Here is a 24,422-nt window from a genome sequence, read left to right as displayed (position 1 = left end):
TCCTAAAAGGCATCACGTCCGTTAAACATCGGTTTAACGCTGTTGTGCGGACTTATTTCGCAGCGGAATGGAAGGTGTCGCAGGTGGTAATGATCTTGAAACTAGGAAAAGTCTGCACAGGAGGTTTCTTCTTACAGACCAGTTAGCCTCTTACCTATCTTATCTAGATTGTTTGAGGAGCTGCTATTTCGCAGGCTTAGGCCAGTGTTGGAGAGTAAAGGGATAATTCTGGACCACTAGTTTGGTTCAGGTGTAGCCATTCCACCATCGAGCAATCCCATAGAGTCGTCAGGGTCATCAGTGGGTGTCTGGATGAAAGGAAATTCTGCTCGGCGGAGTTCTTAGACATCCAACAGGCCTTTGATATGGTGTTGATATCTGGCTTGCTCTATTAACTGAAATTACAACTTCCTCAACCCTACTTCCTAGTCTTACGGAATTATCTCGAGGGGCATTTCGCCCAGGTGAAGTGCAGTGAAGAGTTATCGAGATTCTTTACGATTAGATCGGGTCTCCCTCAGGATTCTGTACTGGGCCCTGTGTTGTATTCCATACTCGCTGCAGACTTTCCAGCTCTGAAGGATTGCATCTTCCTCACATTTTCCGATGACACTGCTATCTTGGCCGTTAACGAAGACCCTAACCTAGCCTCACCGGAGCTACAAATGGCATTAGACCGTGTCTGCGGGTGGCAGAAAAAATGGAGGATTAAAGTTAATCAAGATAAATCGAAACATGTCACATTCGCCATGCGGAATGGTGACTATCCTAGTGTGTACTTAGATGGCGTCTTGATCCCACAAAGAAGAGTGTGTGGTTCCTAGGTCTTCACCTAGATCGGCGTTTGACCTGGAAGTGTCACGTGAGAATAAAGAGAAAACCATTAAAGTCAAGGTATAAGGAACTACATTGGCTGCTACGGAGAAACTCAGGCCTCACGTTAGCCAACAAGATATTAATTTACAAGGCTACCCTGCGATCAATCTGAACGTACGGTGTGGAGTTGTGGGGAACAGCTAGTACTAGTAACATATAAATTATACAACGCTTCCAGAACAAAGTAAAGAGGGCAATTACTGAAGCACCATGGTTCACGCGGAATGATGAAATTCACGATTATCTAGAGCTTCCGTCAGTTCGTGAGGTTGCACGGCAGCGCAGTGTTAAATACCAGCAGAGACTTGAAAATCACGTCAATCACTTAGCAATTAATCTACTCAATAACAGCAGGGACGTCCGACGGTTGAAACGTCTCTATGTACTCGACTTAGGGACTATTGCATGACAGTCTGAAATTTGCCAACGTCAAATCTAGTAGTATTGTTTTTATTTTTCTTTGTTTTTTGTTTTTTATTTTTATTATTAGTGTTTGGTTTCTGTGATTGAGATAAATATTTTTAAGTTTTAAGACTGGATTCGAAACTCCATATTGGACTTCAAGATTACTTGTAACTGTTTTTGTGAATTATTTATTTTGGAAGTTCCTTAGGAACCCCCTTATCACGTGCTTTTTCTCAAGAGACTTACTAATGGCTCCACTTGGGGAGCCGATTGTAATATCAAATTTTGGAACTAAAATGAAAAGTACATCAAATTTTATTTCACTTATAACTTCTCATCTTTTTTCATATTTTTTTTTAATCGGAGGTTAACTTCCGATTTTTTTTCATGATTTTTTTTAAGTAAATGAAGTCGGATTCGAACCGATGGTGTAGGCATCCCCTTGTAAGATGCAAATATTTCATTAATTAAATTTTTTTGGCTATAACTCTGGAACCAATGAAAGTAAGTATAGCTTATGATGTATCGTTGAAATCTCTCAATGAGGGCTTATTACTGCAGTTAATAAAAAGTCCAAAATCCAAAAGATTTGGATTTTGAGCTTTTTTGGACACTTTTGTCCAAAAAGTCGATTGCAATCAAAAGGGAATGTGCACAACTAGATGTTACAACAGCCTAAATCAAAAATTTCAGAATTCTACGGCTAATCGTTTTTGAGTTAAGCGAGATACATAAATACGTACTTAGTAAACGAGGCAAGGTAATTTATTGGGTTCCCAACGATTTGTACTTGGACGGGGGCTGTTTCTTGTATATATTAATGATTTATGTCGAGGCTCCTTTCGGGTGCATATGACCTCCTTTGCAGATGATACAGCTGTTTTTTATGTGCATCCTCTCAGTATGGAATTAAAAATGATATGGAGGCTGACCTAAGGGTCAAAAGATGATGGCTTGTGATGAATGGAATTTATTTAAATGTAAATAAGACAAATTACATGAACATCAATTTGCAAAGTATGGCAGAAAAAGTTGGAAGTATTAAATATCACTCGTTGGGATGTAAGGTGAATACTGGTTGTTCATGTGAGGACATTTCACATGCTACATCTGTGAAATACTTGGGCATTACTTTGGACAGTAGACTATAATGGAAAGTTCATATTACTAATCTCAAAAAGCAATTACGTGTTTGTATAAATAAATTCTATTATTTAAAAAAAAATATTGCCGTGTTAGAATTCTGAAATTGTTTTATTATGCCTTTGGTAGAGTCAAGGTTAAAGTATGGTGTGATATGTTGTGGTGGAGCTTACTACACTGTTTTTAGATCTCTATATATTGCTCAGAAGCATGTAGTATGTATAATATTGGATAAATGTAGACGAAATGAATCCTTCCCATTATTCAAAGGCCTTAAGATCTCTTAAGATTGTTTTCTCAATGCCCTTTAAAATGATGTATCACAATCCTATCCTTTCTCTTTAAAATTTTTAGTTACCCCATTGGGTTGTTTTTTGGATTTGTAGAAAAAATAGATCGTTTCAAGGTAGCAGTATTTATTACATTTTATTTGTCTATTTTTAACTGTTGAAAACCATTACCATACTTTGTTAACACTCAGCATGTCCGTACAGCGAACAAATTTTGTCGCTAAGGTTTTTTTTTTGAATCAATGGACCTCTAAACGTTAAAGGTATAAAAAACCCGTCAACGATTCTGTTGGACATTCTCGACTCTTCAAAGAAATTAAATAAAATGTTTTGATATATCTCTCAATGATAAATTTTTATGTTAAATTTTATTTATTTAAAAAAATATTATAACGGTTTTTTAAATGAATAAATAGTATTACCAATTTAAAAAAAATATTTCTTCTCAAATCTAAAAGGGATGGGAAAGCTTTTCAATTTATTTTTTCTTCTTCTAGATGATAACGCTTTCACGAATGTCTAGCCAGACTCAAAATCATTACTTTTGACATTATGGCTTTTAAACTGACTGGAAGAACATCTATTCATTCCCTGAAGTTGCCTTCATAGACAATTATCCGGCCAGTTCAAACTTTTTCACTCGGCAGTCGGGAAGCTGAAAATTAAAATCTTGATGCTGTTGCTCATGAAGTCCAGCTTGCTGCTGGAAAGATTTTCCTAAAAACGGTTCATTGCTATTGTCACCATTACAGAACTCTTATATACTTGGGTATACGAGTATAACCACAATGAAAAACACAGAAGGAATCTAAGATTAAAGTAATGTGAAACAGATTTCTTCGAATACTATCGTACCTCTATATCATCGACGAGTTACTAGTTCAATTGAAAGACTACTTTCACGAAGATGCGCTGAGTTGTATAAAAATAGTAGAGATGATAGCTTGATATAACAATGAAATTAATCAAAAATTTATATATAATTCGAAGGATTAGTACCAAGCTAGTGTATCTATAAAAATTGTAATTTTTCAGAAAGCTTCAAAAACCATTCTGCTAATCATTATTTATTATTTATCTTTCTTGATATTAAAATATTATTTTCTTTTTTGTATATGTATTTATATTCTTTTTGTCATTATAAATTTAATAAATATTATTTTCTACTGAACAGCTTTATAGAAAGCAGTTTGTTTTACAGCAATGTAGATGTATAAGTTGATTTGGCCTGGAAAATCGTGTCTGTGTTTTTTAACACTAAATTACATATTTAGAGATATAAAATAATTTTTCTCCGCAGCAAGTTTTATTACAAATCTTAAGAAGATTTGTCTGTAATGGCATCTTATAAGATAAGTTGCCATAACTTCGTATGGCATTAGTTATTCTAGTCGCCTATTAATTAATGTAATTAATTCATAAATATTAATTAATTATTCTTCAACCGTATATATATCTTGTATAATGTAACTTCCAAAATAAGGTAATTTTTGGATGCAAAAGATTATTCGACTCGTCTAACGTGGTTGTGTGCTCAATAGAAATCCAGTTATTCCATCATGATCTATAAATACTCATTTCAACTGAGATCACATCATCTAAAATTATTGTTATCGCGTAAATGTGTAGCTGTCCCCGGTGCTGATGTTATATCGCGATCGATTAATAAAAATTAACATAAATTATGCTCCAGATTCGCATATTTATTACAAATGATAATAACGACATTTTTTTTGGAATATACAGATGACTGACGACCGGATGATATTAAAATTAGGCCGGCTGCTGGACTGGAGGAAAATTTGTCCAGCTGTGTGTAGACGTTGCACGCGTACATGTGATGTCACATATTGTAAATCTTCACCCTGTTGCAACCGGTCGATTGAAGCAGCTGTCTGCTTCAACCAAGATAGGTTTCTTCTTCTATTGATACTTTTTTCAGAATTACGAGATTTAGTCTCACCACGCATAATATAGCGTAAATATTGATTTAACCTCCTACAATTTTATTTCTTTAACTATTTCTTGTTTTACACTATCTTTCACAAAAATTTCAAGTTTGCGATTCTATCTACTCACAATATTCTCAGAAGCCTACAATAATTTTTTTACAGTAATTACTAAAACAGTTTTTTTTAGTGTTAAAGGGAATTTTTTACTAAAGACAACCGATATCAATATAGTTGCACATCTCGATGGGTCGTTCTGCACATTTGTACTATTTTTTTTTTTTTAGTGTGGTAAGGGGTTAAGTACTAGGGGGGAGAATTAAAAATATATTTTACACTTCTGGTTAATTGTCTTCAAATGTTTACCAGGGATACTTAAAATAAACGTCAAAACACTCGCATACATACAAACAAACACAACGATTATACATATATACTAACAGTATTGTATTTCAGCTTTTTTTTAACATTTTTGGATTCAACAGAGTTCAAAAGTTAAGAAATGTAATAATTCTTGTAGCCAATATTTTGATTCATCACAATAAATTCCCATAATATTTTATGCTGTATTGATCAATAGAATAAAAATAAAAGTGAGAAGTGGTTTGTTTATACCAACGGTAAAACTTTCCTGTCAAAATGTATTTTTAATATAACCTTAATGGAAGGAAGTACGTGGGCGCTCTTACATGAGATATAAAAATCAAAATGTGGATGAAATTCTGTTCATCCCCTGACAACTTCATTTCTTTTATCATTAGGACGATATAATGAAGAGATCATTATATCCTCATTGACTCAATGTAGAGAGGCTATCATCATATAAAAAAGAAAGTAATTCTGATTCGTTCTTCTTATAGCTTTGAGATTATTCTTGTTTTGGTTTAGAATAAAAGTCAAATTTCTCAAATTCTTCATGTTTAGTTGACGTTATATAATTACATTTTCTCAGAATAAAGTTCTCTACAATATTTTTTTACTCGCAATTTAACGAAATTACTGTACATCAAATTTAAACAATTGTGTTTTGTAACATAATTTTTTTTTGTGTTTTACAATAATTTTTTGTAAACTTACTAGAGATATAACTCTTTGACCAGTTTTATTAATTTTTTTACGTCAAAATATATATAAAACCACCACGTTTACCTCTTAATTTAAAATCCAAAAATTTCATTCAGTATGATTTCATTTTATCATTGGAAAAGTGATCAGGGCGAAAATGTTTGCAAACTACAATTCAAGAACGAAGCATTTCCTTGGACTTATGTTTATACAGAGTGTTTCATGAAGAAATGGAGAAACTGCCAAAAAATATTCTACTGGTGAAAATAATGAAAAACGTTCAAATATAACATAGGTCTGGAAACACTTTGTTTTCGAGTTACGGCTAGCAAAAAATTTCGTCCGGATTTCAGGTCTTCTAATAAAAAGAAGCCCTACTGTAATTTTTGGGAGCCAAATTAAGGAGTAAAGTTGGTGGTTTCTTATGTAATTTAAACTGGAAAATAGGATAAAACCGATCCAAGAACTGTAACTCCAGTGGTTTTTAAGATATCCGACATAAAACACGTTAAAACAAGTTCGGTGTCGAAAAACAAGTTTGTTTTAGGTTTGTAAATGACTAATACAAGCTTTGTTAGATGCTTTAATAAATACATTTAACAAAGCTTTAACCGACTAATAAATGCTTTGTTAAATGACTAATAAATGTGGAAGACTTACTTAGTGACAAAACTTGTAAAGAATTGAATTCCGAGAAAATTAATATACAGCTAATAAAAAGTAAATAAAGACTTTTAAAATTCGGTTTTGTATTGAAGCAAAACAGAATAAAAATAATAGAAAATCGTACTATTCTTTCTGTACCTTATAAAAATTCTTTTTAAAAACAAAAACGCTAATTATTGAAAATAATTTTAATGAAATACAAAATTTATAAAACAGTATTTTAGCTGTGTGTATTCAATGATCTACACAGGTAAAACGAAATAATTACGCATAAAATTAAATTGAAATGAATGTTACTTTAGAAATATTTTAAAAAAAATTTATTGTATACTTTGGCAATACTAAAACCTAATCAAGAATGAAAATTGTGTGCTTCGTTTGAATCTGTTATAAAGACTTATCTGTCATACAGATAAAGGAAGAACAGTGTTGTGTAAAAATGCGTTTCAATTTTCTTACCAGGAATATGCCGATATAATTTTTTTTATGGATTTTGTAACGGAAATTCTAAAGCTGCTCGACGTGAATATCAGGAGAGATTTGCTTGAGCATTTACGAACGAAAGGGTCTCCAACGTGTTCATTTTCTGTTGAACTCCACGTAAATCATTTTTTTAATGATGAACATCGTGTGATCAGTATATTCAGCGTAGCCCAGGCACTATTACAAGGTGAATTTCATGTAGCACTGGTTTGCCAAAAACAAAGTGTGGCGCATCTTACCGAAAGAAAATCTTTATCCTTTCCGCCTGTAAAAGTTCAAAATTTGTAGCCAACAGATTACCACCAGCGATTAAAGTTCTATCATTGACTTCTAGACAAGGTAAATTCAATTTTATTTACGAGAACGGAGTCTTCAATTCCAAAAATAATCATATGGAGCGAAGACAATCCACACGACACTGTGGAAACTAGTTTCAACCGCAGATTTCAGATTAATGTTCGGTGTGGCAATATTTATGACAAAATTCTCGGACCGTTTTTTTCAATAAAAAGTTTACGGGAGATGCATACGTTCATTTCTTGAAAAAAAATTTGTCGAGTATGTATCTTTATAAATTAGAACGCAAATGATTTTCCAGCACGATGGTGAAACGCCACATTTTTCTTTAGTAGCTAGAAATCACTCGAATTCTAATTTCTTAAACTGGACTGGACGTAGTGGACCAGTTGATTGAACGTGGTGGACCAATCTATTGGCCGCCACGATGATCTGGCTTAACGCCACTAGATTACTTCATTTGGGGAGTATACCGTCAAAACGTTAATACTAAAGAAACATTACTCGTTAAAGTACGAAATGCTATTGAATTTATACGAAACAATCCTGAGATTATACGGAAAGCCACCGGAAATATTTTACGTCGACAGAGAGTAATGTACATTGTGAAGGAGGGAATTTCGAACAATTACTGTAACTGAGATTTGTTATTGCGTTACCGTTTATAATTTCATTTATTTTATTTTTTTGTTTTGTTGTATTAAGAATAATGTTTATAGATACAGAATAATACGATTTTCTGTCATTTTTCGTCTATTTTTCTTCAATAAAAAAACCTATTTTTGAAAGTTTTTACTTTCTTTTTATTGGCTATATTAACATTACTATCTCATAACTAGATCCTCTACAAGTTTGTTACTAGATTTTCCGTATTTACTAGTCATCTACCAAAGATATTGTAGTACAAACCTAAAAAACTTTTTTTCCGACATTTATTTTTTTGTACGTCGTATATCTGATAAACTACTGGAGTTACAGTTCTTAGACATATTTTATCCTATTTCCAAGTTTAAATTACATAAAAAAACCCCTAACGTTAATCTGAAATCTGGGCGAAATCTTTTACTAGCCGAACTAAAAAATGTTTCTTAGTTCTTAAAACTTAGTTCTTAGTTCTAAACTTAAAAAGGGTTTCTAGACCTATGTTTATATGAACTTTTTTCATTATTTTTAGCAGAAGAACATGTCTTGAAAGTTTCTCTGTTTCTTCGTGGAACACTCTGTATAAACTTTTTTTTTTTATTTTCTCTTGTAACTGAATTTTTTTTTCTTTTTTCGTGAAACGCCTATTATATATGCAATATTAATTTAACACATCCTATAACACAAAAAATATCAAGTATGTGTTATACTTTACTTATATATGTGCTATAACCTTTCACGGTTGGGAAGTAAACAAAGCAAAACAGATAAATCCTGTTGATTTTTGGCTTTAACTCTTAATTTTTATTATCAATAGCCTCGAAAGTCAAGTAATACTTAGCGATCTTTTTTGTTGAAATTTTGATCTTTCAGTTACCACCGAAAAAATTCATTACGTAATTTTTCATAATTAAACAATTAATTTTTTAAAGTCAATATTTTAGTTAACGGATAAATTTTGTTCGTTTTTAAAAGTTTTATTACGGTATTAAATTGAACGTAGCAAGTAATTAAACGACAATAATGAAAGGTAAACTGATGTAATCCAGAATAGTATAGCACAAACAAACGAATAGTAAAAAACATACCAGTTCGTTTTAGCAGTGTAATTATTACAGTCTCAAGGTTATTTTAAAAGTAACACGTCATAGTCTTGTTTTTATTTAGATTTTAAATCAGTTAGTACGTATGTCAATCGAATGAAATTTTATTTGTCACTGCGGAACAAAATACTAAACACTAACACTAAATACTAACAAATACGTAAAACGTTTAATCTTAAAGAAAAAAAAAAATATCTACTTAAAAATATTTCATTTGAAAATTTTAATAAAATAATGTTACTTTAAAAATTTTAGAATATTTATTAGTATAACATTGATTAAAATTACTTGATATCGTATAATAATATCTGTACTTAAATTGTATGGAAATAAAAGGTTAACTGTAATCCAACCCGGTTTTAACTGTTAAAATCAATACAAAATTTCATTCGTAGAAAAGCTGATGAATCAGCATTAAGCCAGAGACTTTTAAAATCGATACGCAACGCATGCTACCAGGAAAAGGAAATTAAAAAAAAACTTGCTTAAAACTGCAACAAAAAAAATGGGACCACGAAGAATTTCTACAATCGTTCTTTTCTAAATGATCTTTTCTAAATAATATCACCATTTATGAAATAAGTGAATAAATTATTATTTTTATTTTTTTAAATGAGAGGAAGAAAAAAATTCGTATACTGAATTCTTTATCCCAGAAATGATTAGTATTTAATACATAATGATTTTTTTTTTTTTAATTACAAAAACTATTATTATTTTTTAATTGTCCTGTACCTTTTGTGTATTCAGAGAACTTAGAATTTTATTTATTTTGCAAACGTTATAATTTTTTTCTAGGATATTTTTATTACAAATTTCGAAATATTTTTCAAAAAAACGTTTCTAGTAGTTTAAATAGATTTTAAATTATTTACTCACATTTACTGTTAAAAACATTCGAATATTTGGTAATTTCAAGATATTTTTTAGATGTTAAATATAGATTAATAATTTTTTTGTTAAATACACGTAGTTTCATGGTTATTTTTGAAAACTTTAAACGTGAAGAAGATATAAGAACTTGAAATAGATTTTAACTTTTTAAAATAAATTTTTTACATAGAATTTAAAAAAAAATTGTTATATATATATATATATATATATATATATATATATATATATATTATACTAAAGCTTAAAAAATTTGTTAAAATTTTCTTCCTCCTTCAATAGAGGCTAAAATAAGAAAGAGAAAATTTTCAAAAAACTTTTCTGCATTTTAGGTCGGGGTCTATAATTTAAACAAGCTGATTTTTGGTAGCTCAAGAAGTTGAGCTATCAAGAATCGACTCATTAATGATATATGAAATATCAATTTTCAAAAATTAAAAAAAAAAATTAAACGGAATGGAGAGAAAAAAAAATAAACATATACATATTTATACAAAATATATTTGTATGGTCATTGAAGCAACAAATTTTCTTAATAAAGTTTTGTCTAAATTGGCTCTGAAGGAAATCGAAAATTATTTTTTCGCGATATCCTTCTATTCCCTAACCGAATTTTATAAAAAAATTAATTTTATCAATCCCCAAATACAAAAATATTTGAGCCAAATCTGAAGAAAATCGGTTTGTTCAATCCTGAGCTATAAGGTCAAAAGTAGTGCGACACATACGTACGCACATATACATACATATGTTTTTATAGATGAACTAACTGGACCCTAAAACTTAAAGAATTGCGAAAATCCCGATACTCATTTTTTTGTTGACATGATTTTTATCCTTTAATTCTATTACAATTATATTCGCCGGGAAAGTAAAATCAAACCTGCCTTTAAAATAATAGAATTTTAAATAATAAGAAGAAAAGAGAAATAATTTTAAAAGTTTTAAGATATCTTGTCATGTTCCCTCATAAAATCAATATTTTTCTAAATTTTTGAAAAGTAGGGAAGTCCCCATTACCCCATTTTTTATAAAAACTTTTAAAAAAATGTTTTAATTTTTCATTATTAATGAAAAATCTTATACCTTCGAGCACTATAAAATAAATTTTTTGCGCTTTATGTACAGTACAAATACAATCAAATCCCAGTTATTTCATTCTGCATAAACCAAACGAACGTAAAAGAAAAATTAACTTTTTTTTTTTATTGAAAGTGTTGTATTTTTCATCATCTATAACTGAAATTTTCTGCTGAATAAAACTATAATTATAATTGGCTGACAAATGATATATCTGTGCTTACTAAATTACTAACGTAGGATATGTTAGACATAACATCGATACAATTTTCAGTCTTATTAAATTATTTTTTGTCTAAATACGTTAATTTTAAGTATTCGAGTAATTAGATGATGTAAAATTAAAAGTAATTAATTTATTAAAAAAAAAAAATTACTCTTCACGAATGGTGTGAGGCTTTTTAAATCTGGCTATTTTATAAGAAACTTTGTAGGAGTCAAATAAAGTTTTTCACTCACAAAGTTTTTTTTAAAAATGATGTTTGCTTTTCATATGGTTTTAATTTTAATTCGAGGAATTCTCGGGGATTGTTAACGTACTCGCTATGAAGCGTTTCCAAATTTCGTTTATTACGTTCCATGCTGTCTTCTAACAAAATGTTTGAACAAACGACACACAGGGGCCTTTCTTCTTCATTTACTTCAGTACTGGCAAACCCAAAATTTACGTATCCTTGAGAATATTTTCTTAATTTTATTTTCGGAACCACGCTTCTCTGTGCACTTAATGCTTCACTGTTGTCAAATGCTCGCTTACGCCCACTGAAAAATTGATCTATAATTCTGTACAATCTACTGCCGTGAATATTTAATACCGTGAACCGAAATTAACACGCAAATTACAACATAATTAAAATGGCTGGAATTGAACAAGGTGCAGCATTTACACACGTTTGCGCAGACAGTCCTGCAGACGTTCCACAATGTTGGAGACAAATCGGAATGCCTCACGAATCCGCGAGAATGTCCGATAGGACGTAAGACAGAGAGCAATAGAAGGCATAGATTCTGGTTTTGTCAATGCAGCGGATCGGAGTTGCCAAATATCAATAAATTTACTTATTTTTGGTAATCTTTATAGTTTGTAACTAAGGTAGTAGTGTAGCTTTAGCGTCAATATTAAAAATACATTATTGTGGTATACATTATTATTGTATGAGAGAGGAGGCGGGATGAAGATTATGATTGAAAATTGAGTCGCAAATACTGAAAGGTTGAGAAACGCTGTATTGTGCCATAGAGTTATATTTGCGCAATACAGCTTTAGAACAGTTGTTAATTTACATGCGAAAAAACAAATAAACACGACAAATTATATTCAAGATTATTTTTAAATGTAACTAAATTAAAAATAAATTAATCCCAAGAAGCGTTGCTTCCAGTTACTTTGAATTACCAGGATTTTACAGCAATTTAACATTATTTTAAAGGCATGTACACATTTTCGAACTGCAATATACAATGTATTTTTGCAATAAATGACTTCCCTAGTGTTGACACTTTTGCTACGCATTGCTGCAACGTTACTGCAACATTCGAATCAGGCCAGTTAGTTTTTTCCGTGAATATAAAGAGGTGTGTAATGTAATCGTAGATGATGGAGTTGGCATTCGATAATAGTCGTGCAATGAACAGTTATCAGTTTCTCTTCGGAACAAAGTTTTCCTTTACTTTTTATTATTATTATTTTTTTGTTTTTTTTTTTTCTTTCCGTAGCGGAGGAAAAAGCTCTGCCAGCCGCCGTCAAGCCCGTACTGACGGCAGTGCGGGGCTCTCACCCGCTAAAAAACCTCCCCTTCTACCATACAGGGGCCGGATCTAAGCTATATGGTATGTACAGCCCCTGTATGATCACCCAGGCACTCCACTATCCGAATCCGTGTGACCGGAAGGCGTCCCCCGGAGGCGATCGACGAGCGATGACTCCGAGGAGCTCCCGCCGCCCACCAACAGAAGCTGGCCTCCCTTGATCACCCATCATCGAACTCCAAGCCTCCATAAATTCGCATCAACTCATCCTGCCGTCGCCTCTCTTCATTGGCCTTCTCTCGTATCATTGATGCGATCGTAGTCGAGACACACTCCCACTTGTTGCCATTGCTGAGCATTAACTCGACTATATTGTTGGCCCCCTTCCACACCCTGACCCTCGAGCACCACGCGGAAGTTGCGCCATCTTGGGCAAAAAAATACTACATGCTCTGATGTATCCAGTCCGCCGCAATCGTGACAGCGACTTGTAGGAAATCTGCCCATCCTGTACAGGTAATCTCGAAAACATCCATGTCCAGACAGGAACTGGATGAAGGATTCATAGCTTGTATTACCATGATTTCGCTAAACCCAGTACCTGTCGTCTCGTATGAGCCCATAGGTCCGCCTTCCTTTGTCTGAATCTCGCCATATAGAGACCGTCAATTGCCTCCTTTCTGTCCCCTCCATTCACTATTGCAGCTCTCATTTGCGCTTGTAAGTCTATGGGCGGTACTCCAGCTATAACCGAAGACGCCTCGGCACTCATCGTTCGATACCCTGCGATGACACGTATGTTCAGCCTACGTTGTTGCATAACCAAACTACTCACGTTCCTTGCCCTCGACAACGCTTCCAGCCATACAGGAACTCCATATAACACCACAGAAGAGTACGCACTGGCCAACAGTTTCCTCTTACCAGTCTGAGGACCGCCCTTATTTCTCATCATGTTGCTCAGCGCCTTCACCACATTTTCGCCCTTTCTCGCCGCCTCCTCAACATGTATAGTAAAGGATCGGTTCTTGTCCAGCCACACACCTAAATACTTCGGGGCTGGACTAGGATGGACTATCGTGTGTCCCACTCTAAAACGCAATGGATGCAGTCTGCGTCTTTCAGCCATAATAACCACTTTCACTTTATCTTCAGCGAGCCGCAGACCACGAGCTATTAGCCACCTCTTAACCACATCAGCCGCTTCTTCACCGGCCACCATCAGTTCTTCTTCCGTTTTGCGCACAATTAAAAGTGCCAAATCATCAGCAAACGCCACCGGGGTGACGCCCGCCGGATAGCGCTGCCTTAGAACATTATCGAAAGCAATGGTCCACAAGGCCGGACCCAACACCGAACCCTGAGGGACACCCCTCTCCACCGGAAATTTCGTTTCACCACTTTCCGACCTGCCCACCACGAATCTGTCCTTGAAATATTCGTGCAACACCCTTCGCAGGTATGCCGGAATTCGTCTTACTTCTAGTTCACGAAATATAACTTCCCATGGCAGCTCATTAAACGCATTGCGTATATCTAACAGCATGACCGCTCCTATCTCTCTCGACCTCCGTGTACCCTCTGAAGCTGATCGAATAACATTCATCACTCGACCTATCGCATCAATCGCTGAGCGGTCAGGCCGGAAACCAAATTGGTCCTCATGAAGTCCCCCTGCCACCTCTACGCCGTCGTTGAGTCTTCGAAAAACAAATCTTTCAAACAACTTCGCAAAGCAATTCAATAAACAAAGTGGTCGAAATGAAACCTGTGCCCCCGTAGGACCAGCAGTCTTCCTTAGCATCACTAACCTTGCACCTCTCCACCGTTCAGGTATCCATTCCATCTCCAATATCATATTCATTGCACGCAATACCACACCAGGCACCGTCTCAGCCACAATTTTTACGACCTCCAGGGGGATTCCATCCGGCCCAGGACTCTTGCCGCCTTTAATCAACTTAGTCGCCTCACTCAGGTCTTGCAGCGAGAATGGAACCATTGATTCCACCACAATCTCTTCCCGTTGAAAGTCTACTCCTTTCGGAAACAGTTCATCAACGCCTTTCCTCAGCTCATCGTCGGTGAGGAGTGGCAGCCGTCATCCAAACTTTTTGTGACGATACGATAGGCATCACCCCACGGATCAATTTCCACAGCATCACACAATTGCTGCCACTTGCATTTTTTGGACGCAGCAATTGCTCCACGAAAGTCCCGTCTAGCAAGCCGTAACCTTTCGAGCTCCTCTTCGATGTTCTCACCCCGCCTCTGCGTTCGCTTGAGGCAGCGCCTACTCACCACACATTTTCTTCTCAATTCGGCGAGTTCGGGAGTCCACCAATATACCCCTGCACGCCCTGCAGTCATTTCCTTAATTACACCCGTTTCCACTCCCACCCTGTAAACTGTGTCTGTCAGCTCATTCAAATCCGTGTCTTCGCTACAGCCAAGTTCAAAATCAATAGCCGCCCTGAACTGAGCGACACTACCTGTATGAAACCTCACGCTCCTGGCACCTGCCCGTTCTTCCTGGATAATATCGCCATTTCAAAAGTTATTAGCCTGTGGTTACTGAGGGTCTCCTCCCCTTATTATTATTATTATCATTATTAATCACTGCTTATTATTATGATGATTCATCTGTTTATGTAAATCATTTTGACAAATTAAAGAAAATTGAAATGGGCGGACAAAAAATTTGGAATTGCTTGCAGCCTATCATCATCATTCCGTAATATGGAATTCATCAAGAAAAAATTATTAAAAATAAACAAAAATCGTTAAAATTCGTAATTTTTCTGTTAAGGTTTGCTTTTAATAATAAAAGTTGATATTTTCTAGTAATTTATACACTTTATTACATCAATTCTCTCAGAATTAGATTCTCTACAAGTTAGAAATATATTGTATACCCAAATTGTAGTCATTATAGACGAAACAGATGTAAATTAATAAAATATTCAATGTATGTTGAATTCATGGTGTAAAATTTTTATAATTGCCACTAATATTTGAAAATTTCTTTTCCGAAATCAATGAAGAGCTTTTCATATAATTTGACGCTATTATCTATGCAGACATTTACCTTCAAGAAAACTGCCTTTTGAAAAAATGAAGCACTTATAACTAACTCAATATATCAGCAATATATCGACCAATAACAATATTAACGCTGAACAGGTTTAACATGAACACACTACTAATACTGCGGTTTAAACTGTTTCGTTATGCGGGCCTATGAAAGTGGCAAATACATTTAAGATAGCAACAGCAATGCTACATTGTATGTTGCTGTTCGCGAGGATAGACGCAGCTTAACAAAAATATAATGAATAATTTAAAAATCATACACAAAACCTTTTTGCGAATTAATTCGCTGTACATTACTTTAACGAAGCCGGTGTAGCCGAATGATGTACATTACTTTAACATGAGCAAAATAAATTTTATTATTTGATAGAATTTAAATAACATCCACAATGAAATCTCCGTGAATGTAATTAAGATCCGTTCCATTAGGTGGCGGAGTGGAAGCATTTCTGCTTTTCTTGCAGAATTCCAATTTCCAGTCTCGATCAAACATAGCAATTTTCTTACATGCTATATAAATATATTATCATCCATCGGCAGTTGTACGTCATTCTGTTGTAGTAAAAGTAAATAATTCATAATAAGAGATTTTATATATATATTATCTGTTATAGATAACAGATAAAGTTCTTCTTATAGATTAATAAAATATTTTATCGCAGGTATTACTAAATATTATTCATTCAGATAACGTATAGTCATATAATTTTGTATAAGAGAAATTAAACAAAAAATACAACTTTCAATACTCTGAATACGCTTGTATAGTAACTGGAATGCTACGCTAATTAGTATAACTGAAACTAATATCTGATTAAATATTATGTGTAGTCGAGAACATCCTTTAATCTCGGGGGTCCGGGACCCGGGGGTCCCGGGTTCAAATCCCGATCAGGTGTGGCATTTTTTATAAGCTACATAATTTCATTTCCATATTCCCAGGTACAAAGCTTCCGTGGTGAATTAATGAATTGATTCAAGCCATAAAAAAATAGACTTTCATAAATATACAGAAAGTAATTATTCTATGAAATTAAGCGTTGGTTCATACCTTCTTAAAAATTTCTCAAAAGAAATTTAATTTGATAAACTGTTTTTTTTTTTTTTTTAATAGATCTTAGAAAAAGACCTGTTTTTAGAATCCTGATTCTGACTCCTCGAAGGTCATACATTGCTTATTATAATTTGAAAAATTCATAACGAGATTGTTTCAAATTATGAAGTATTTATTATTCATCATAGTGTTTTATAATCTATCCAGAAATTAAAACAACATTGTGAGAGATGAGCGAGAGGGGTGAGGGAGAGAGAGAGAGCGCGCGAAAGAGATAGTGTGCGATGGAGAAACTTGTTTATATACAAAGAAATTAACTGAGCACAACAGCGTTACTTAAATATTACAAACCTACATGTTAAAATATTAATTTACCTGTTAAGAATATTAAATTACCTCTTAAGATGGTTTAGTTAAAAGTTATTCTCGTTTTAATACAGAATGATAGGAGATGTTGGATGTCATTGCAAGAGATATAATGTTTGAAACAGAGGAACTAATGGGGATTATGCTGTATAGTGAAGAATATTGGTCTGCCGTTTCCGGATTTGCAAGAGCGGTAATGAGGAAATTACACATTATCGAGGAAAATCGTAGGCCAAGAAGAGGTCGTCGGAGGGTGCGGAGGCGCACAGGCACGCGGCTGAGAGCATAGGGACTTCCCCGTACGTGTGGCGGTCGTCTGAGTGCGATGAGGCCTTAGGCATTCCGCTCCCGCGTCCGATGGTGACCCGTGAGGTAAGTATGCTGTAGTGTTCGATTGCCTGTGAGGTGTTTGTTTATGTGATTCGATGCGAGTGATTGAAGTGATGTGTGGAGAATGCGGCGTGAGGTATGTATTCTGGAGTCACGATTGGATGTCGTGGAGTGTGTGGTGTGAACTGATGTGAGGTACGTTGTGGGTGTGTGAGGTCGGTGTCTGTTGACTGTGGTGTCTGAATGTGTGTGAGAGTGTATTCCCCCTTCCTGAAGTAATGCACACCAGCTGTACCAGGAAGAGTGTGTAGCCAGGGGTGGACGTTTAGTCGGCAGTGGGCAGGAACACGTATGCATTTAATAACATCTTGCGGAACCTGTTAGCGAGTCCGACACTGCCTAGGCGGCCGTAAATGGGGTTCCTCCACCTCTTTAAAAAAAAAATTAAAAAAAAGTTTAAAAGAAAAGAATTAAGAACCTGTATTAACCTTTACTTTTTTATTCTACTTACAAATTTAAAGATATTTTTTAATAAATGATTATATTTTTCGAGCAGACTTTTAAAAATAAAAAATTCTTCTAAAATTCTAAAAAAAATAGAGAAAATAGAAAACCTTTACTTTAATTTAAAAATTTTTCATAATTAGCAAGTATGTTAACTGAAAACAAGGACAAGGACTCGAAAAACCTCATAATTCATAAAATAATTAAATGAGTTATAATGATAAATATTTATGTAACTAATTTGTTTTACCAAATATACATGGGAATGATTAATAGAAAATGAGCAAATCGTTTTTGACAGGGGTACGGGAATAAAATTTATAAGAAATCGGTATAATTGTATAAGCTATTTAAATAAATACTTAATATAAATATAGTAGCAATAAAGCTCTTTGCACAAAAAAACGTCTGAGCCAAACAGGCTAGCTGAAATGATGAATCTTCATCATTTTTATAAATTGAATGCAGCTAGCAGATGCATTCAATTTATAAAAGGGCATTTAATTTTTAAAAGTAAAATATGAAACCGTTGTCCAATTGAAACCATTACCAATTCAAGATACTTTTTAGGAAAGTCTGCGACAACATTTAAAAATTTTACGTTTTGACACAATTAAACTCTAGTGTTCTCGGTCGGTGAATCGACTAAAAAAGATCCCAAAATAGATTAAAAAAATTAATTAGGTTTTCCCGATTTTTCGGTAGGATTTTTAAGATAAATATAACTAAAATTGCTGATAAATATACATAAGAAAAGGTTTTAAATTACAATGGAATTTTTAAAATAAAAAATATGTTGTAAAACTTCTAGCCTTTTATAATAATTAATTTACATGTTCAGGCTCGATTCGCTTGCCCTTCCCGTCTAGTCAGGGGACTTCATCCCCTGGATCCCCACTGTGTTCATTATCTTCATGCTTGTGAGATAATACAGATAAATAATAACTGAAACCTTTTCAATTTATAAAATCTATTTGTATTGTAATTTCTTCAGAGCACCAGTATGATCAGCACAGGACTCGAAACTTTCTGAAATGCGTGTTTCAGAAAAGTCGGTCCGGTATTTTCCATGGATATTAGCGTTACTGACAAACACCACTAGGAAATATGCCCATGAAACTTCGTTTTCCTTTTTTTATTTTATGTTTTTTAGCCGAGCAACCAGAGGCGAGACCAGCCAGTCGCGTCGCACACACATTAACAGGAGCAGTGGTAGTGTTGTTTGAATGAGCCGCTGCGCCGTACACCGTCACATCTTTAAAACTACTTTTCTCGATAAAAGATATTGAAGAAGACAAAGAGAGATCTTTTTGTAGAAGATTTAATTTAAAATACTGCAAATGATATCTGATTTGATTTGAGCAACGTTTTACCCAAAGTAAAGTTGAATGTCGGCAAAGAACATAACCCGATTGTTACCGGAAGCCAGTGAAATGGCCACTATCTTGAAACGGTGAAACATTTCGCAGTGGTAATAGTCCTATGTTATTTCCAGGTATAAAACTATGTTCATGCAAAATTTCAGATCAATCAGTTGAGTAGATTTTGCGTAAAAGATTAACAGATTCAAAGAAACCACTAGAATTTAATATATCTATATACATAAAAGGTCTCCCACTTTGAATCATGCGATTTTGGCGATGGTGAGGGGGGCTTGAGTTCTCAGTGATACAGAGTAGCAGGAAGGAAGGTGCAACCATATCGGAGAGGTATCTGTTGATAGCCAGACTAAGGAATGATTCCTGAAAGAAGGCATAAAAGGGGATGAAAATTTAATAATAGTTGGAGATTGGAATGCAAGTATTGGAAAAGGCAAAGAAAGGAAATATTGTGAGTGAATACGAGCTGGGAAAAAGGAATGGAAGAGGGGACCGACTTATTGTGTTTTTTCACGAAGTACAATTTAGTAATTTGTAATTTTAAAAATTATAATGGAAGAACATACACATGAAAAAAGCCAGGTGATACTGCAAGTATCAGGTAGATTATATCATGGTTAACCAAATATTTAGAAATCAACTCGTCGACTGCAAAACTTACCCTGGAGCAAACATTGAGAGCGACCATAATTTAGTGATAATGAAATGTAGATTGGGTTTCAAAAATCTGAAAAAAGGTGTCAGATGAATCGGTGGAATTTAGAGAAGCTTGAGGAAGAGGAGGTAAAGAAGATTTTTGAGGAGGACATCGCAAGAGATCTGAGTAAAAAAGATAAGGTAGAAAATGTAGAAGAAAAATGGGATAATGTCAAAAAGGAAATTCTTAAATCAGCAGAAGCAAATTTAGGCGGAACAAAGAGAACTGGTAGAAAACCTTGGGTTTCAGACGATATATTGCAGCTGATGGATGAACGTAGAAAATATATCGACAATTAAGAAATACTATAAACAGGAAGTGAAAATTAGCAAAAGAAAATTAGATTAGAGAAAAGTGTTCAGAAGTGGAAAAAGAAACGATCATTGGTGAAATAGACGGAGCTCACAGGAAAGAGAATTTTGTGGTATATAAATTAAAATCTAATAATGTGTTAAACAAAGGTAGTACACCAATTTATAATACGAAAGGAAAGGTCGATAGGTGGCTGGAATATAATGAAGAGTTATACGGAGGAAATGAATCAGAAACTGGTGTTATAGAGAAAGAAGAGGAAGTCGAAGAGGAAGAAAGGGGAGAAGCAATACTGAGATGTGAATTTCAGAGAGCATTAAAAGATTTTATTGGTAGAAAGGCTCCTGGGATAGATGGGACACCTGCAGAATTACTGCGCAGTGCAGGTGAGGAAGCGATAGACAGATTATACAAACTGGTGTGTAATATTTATGAAAAAGGGGAAGTTCCGTCAGACTTCAAAAAGAGTGTTATTGTCATGATACCAAAGAAACCAGGAGCAGATAAATGTAAATAATACAGAATAATTAGCTTAACTATTCGCGCATCAAAAATCTTATCTAGAATAGTGTGCAGAAGAATTGATAGAAGAGTGGAAGAAGTGTTAGGAGAAGACCAATTTGATTCCAGGAAAAGTATAGGAACAAGGGAAGCAATTTTAGAGTAATAGTAGAAGGAAGATTAAAAAAAAACAAACCAACATAGTTGGCATTTATAGACTTAGAAAAGGCATATGGTAACGTAAACTGGAATAAAATGTCAGCATTTAAAAAAATTTAGGTTCAAGTATAGAGATAGAAGAACAATTGCTAACATTTACAGGAACTAAACTGCAAGAGTAATAATCGAAGAACATAAGAAAGAAGCCGTAATAAAAAGGGGAGTCCGAGAAGGATGTTCCCTACCACTGTTACTTTTTAATCTTTACATAGAACTAGTAGTTAGTGAAGTTAAAGAACATCATTACCAACGATCTAAGAGTTGAATTTCCTATTAGATCCTGAGTAACAGAGCAAGGTGGAAAGAAAAAGATGTTACGATTTGCTGATGATATACTAGTTCTAGCTGAGATTAAACGAGATTTAGAAGAAACAATGAATGGCATGGAAGAAGTCCTACGCAAGAACTACTGCATAAAAATAAACAAGAACAAAACGAAAGTAATGAAATATAGTAGAAATACTGTAGATGGACCACTGAACAATAAAATAGGAAGAGAAAAGATTACGGAGGTAGAAGTATTTTGTTAATTGAGAAGTAAAATTACTATAGATAGACGAAGCAGGAGCAATATGAAATGCCTAATAGCACAGGCGAATCGAGCTTCCAGTCAGAAATATAATTTGCTGACATAAAAAATTTATTTAAACGTCAGCAAAACATTTTTGAAAGTATATGTTTGGAGTGCAATCGAATGTTTTTGGAGTGTATATATATGTTGTGTATGATCATCCAAGTGAAACTTGGACGATCGTAATATCTGAGAAGAAAAGATTAGAAGCTTTTGAAACTGGGTGCTATAGGAGAATGTTAATCAGGTGGGTGGATAAAGTGACAAATGAAGAGGTGTTGCGGCAAATCGATGAAAAAAGAAGCATTTGGAAAAATATAGTTAAAAGAAGAGACAGACTTATAGGCCACATATTAAAGCATCCCGGAAAACTCGCTTTAATATTGGAGGGACATGTAGATGGGAAAAATTGTGCAGGCAGGCAACGTTTGGAATATGTAAAACAAATTGTTAGGGATGTAGGATGTAGGGGGTATACCGAAATGAAACGACTGGCACTAGATAGGGAATCTTGGAGAGCAGCGTCAAATCAATCAAATGACTGAAGACAAAAAATAAAAAATAAAAGAAATAAAGCAAATAACAAATTCGTTTGTTTTTATAAATGAATGAATTGTATTACTAACTTTAATAATAAAGAAGTAAATGTTGATTACGGAAGTGTTATTTTCTAATAACAGTATTAGAAAAAGATTCCTTTTCATAACACACAAACTACAAACCCTACAAAAATTTAAATTATGTCATTGAAATTAGCATAAAAATCTGAAGAGGATATCACATGCCTAAATACGTAACGCAGTATTTCTAGTATATATTTTTTTCACAAACTTAATTAATTTTCAAACTCAATTTTTCCGCAAATTTTGTTTTTTCAACAGTTATTTTTTTAATTTCAAAAACTCATAAAAATTTATTTTAAAGATAGAAAATTAAAATAAACACTAAAATTACCATTAAGAAGCGTTATTTAAAGTGATATAAATTAGTAATTTTTATTTTTTGGGAAGTTAGGTTACTTTTCCTCTAAAATATTTATATATTTCTTGTAACTCTTCAGTTCAATTCACTTCCGGATTAATTTATAAACTGCTTGTTTAAGTATTTAGAATATGCACATTGTGGCTAGTAATCGTAGTAATTTCAATTGATAAAGAAAATACTGTGAACTTCCCTAAATTTTATTTTTCCATGGAAAATGTTACCCACAAAATTATTTAGTATTTCCTGTACCGTTATATAGAAATTTTTCCATTATCATATAATCTTCAAAAGATTATATTTAGTTCATTATATTTATTTAGTTCATATTACATTTAGTTCATAAGGCTTTATTATACTAATCTTCACCGGACTGATCCAGTGGTTAACTCGTCATCGTAATCTGTTGTTTAACAGCTGATTCTCAAAGTTGAAGGTTCTCTAAGGTTTGAATCCTAGAAAAGGATAGTTTCTTCATACGCATTTGAATACTAGACAGGGGATACCGGTGTACTTTGGCGGTTGGGGTTCAATTAACCACACGTCTTAGGAATGAATGGCGGCCTGAATCTGTACAAGATTACTACATTTCATTTACATGTATATACCATACTTATCTAATTGGGAACGTACATATTAGGAAAAATAATGTGTGTATATATATATATATATATATATATATATATATATATATATATATATATATATATATATATGTGTGTGTGGTATTATTACTATGAATTATATATTTACACTTACTTACCTATAAAGTAGTTTTTCGAGTTCATGTACTCTAGATATTATTTTTTAATTTACGGAACACTTCTTCAAATTAAAGTAAAAATTTCATTCAAATTTTTCTGTATCTATTCATTTCGAGATATGATTTTTGTTTTAATGTTGTCTGAATAAACAAACATTTAAAAAAAGTTTGATTAATTTTTAAATGCAGTAAGATAAGGAGGTAGTTTTAAATCCAGAATAAATTGACTACTCAACACATCATGTAGCTTCTATCAGTTAATATTTTTTGTAAACGTTAATGTCCCTATTTAATTTCCTAATATATAAAACAAGTTTCTTTATCTCTTGGTACAATTTGTTTTTTGGATAAAACATAAAGAGATTTAACATATTTTAAATAACCAAAGTTTCCAATTTTTTTTATTCTATTTATGAGGATTATCTTAATATAATCAAAAACTACCATCTGTACAGACATGGGGCGTAATGGCTTTATTATAAATCCAGCTGAAAAAAAATTAAAAAATAAAAATTATAATGATTAAGGTTTTTTTATTTAAATTCTTTAAAACATTATTATTGCCCTGTATTTTAGACGTTGCCGGGAAAGAGACTCAACGATGCAAGAATCCTTTTAGGTGTATATGTAAATAGATTCTCTGCAGGTATAATACGAAAATTCTTACCAAGGAATGTTAAGAATATTTTTAAGCTAACTTTAAATTTTCAATTGGGATTACCTAAAGCGAAAACCAGTTGTTTGTATTTTTAAATTTTATTATTTTTTTACAGCGTTTTTTATAACGATTATTACGGTTTCATTTTTATTTGTATACTTTTTCTCAATATCTAATAATAATGATCGTTTAAAGTCCATTTTTATGAATAGTTATTGAGCGTTATCGTTTCGCAATTAAAAAAAAAAGTTTTATTAAATTAAAAAGAAGTTATTCTTTTAAATAAAAAATAACATCTTTTTTTATTAAGCACTTCAAATTATAATTTTATACATTCTAATATTATTATAATAAT

The 24,422-nt window shown here is 33.2% G+C and overlaps 1 protein-coding gene across 4 annotated transcripts in view; it reads right to left on the bottom strand.

Annotated features, from left to right (window-relative positions):
- Positions 1-24,422, bottom strand: part of LOC142324256 (uncharacterized) — a 440,588-nt gene that overhangs the window by 376,166 nt on the left and 40,000 nt on the right. The window lies entirely within an intron of this gene.

This window comes from Lycorma delicatula, chromosome 4 (assembly GCF_047948215.1).
Source record: "Lycorma delicatula isolate Av1 chromosome 4, ASM4794821v1, whole genome shotgun sequence".
Classification (NCBI taxonomy): Eukaryota; Metazoa; Arthropoda; class Insecta; order Hemiptera; family Fulgoridae; genus Lycorma; species Lycorma delicatula.
This window is presented reverse-complemented; position numbering and strand designations above follow the sequence as displayed.